Here is a 749-nt window from a genome sequence, read left to right as displayed (position 1 = left end):
TTATTTTTATTTTTAGTAGAGCTTGGGTTTCACCATGTTGGCCACGCTGGTCTTGAACTCCTGACCTCAGGTGATCCACCTGCCTCAGCCTCCCAAAGTACGGGGATTACAGGCGTGAGCCACTGCGCCCGGCCTACCTATGTGCTTTAAAAAGAAGAAAAGTGCCCCCTGAATTAGAATATCAAACATTATTAGTCCTGTGGCCCTCTAGGTTGGGCAATGTTAGAATTATCTGCTTTGGATTGCAAGCCTTCAAAAAGCAAAGCTTATATTTCAAACTTGCTTTTTAAAAAAAGTCATAGTAATGTTTTCCTTATTTGGGGAATGCTGATTTTCAAAGAATGGAAACTCACTCAGAATAGCACCAGAACAAAAGAGGGATTTGGTGGGAAAGTATAGGGTGGTTTTGTAGCATCCAGGGCATGAATTGAAACCAGGCGCACAAGGAACAAGAACCCCAAAGCTGGAAGCCACATGGCCCCAGAGCCAGTCTTCTTGTCTTCTCCTGTCAGCTTTCTGCTGTTTATTCTTCTGCTTGGTATGCCCACTATCTAGTTCGTTACACATGGCCCTATGGCACCGTCAATCACAGGGTTGCCATGACCTCACAAGTCCTGCACACTTGGGTAGGAGTCTCCAAAGTCCCAAGTCCATATTCCTGGGACAGAGAATCTGAATGTGGCCACTGAGTTTATGACCTAGATCAAATGTCCTCTCCCATCCAATCACTGGACAAGAGGAAAGTGGGA

The sequence above is a fragment of the Colobus angolensis genome, unplaced genomic scaffold (genome assembly GCF_000951035.1).
Source record: "Colobus angolensis palliatus isolate OR3802 unplaced genomic scaffold, Cang.pa_1.0 Scaffold264, whole genome shotgun sequence".
Taxonomy (NCBI): Eukaryota; Metazoa; Chordata; class Mammalia; order Primates; family Cercopithecidae; genus Colobus; species Colobus angolensis.
This window is presented reverse-complemented; position numbering follows the sequence as displayed.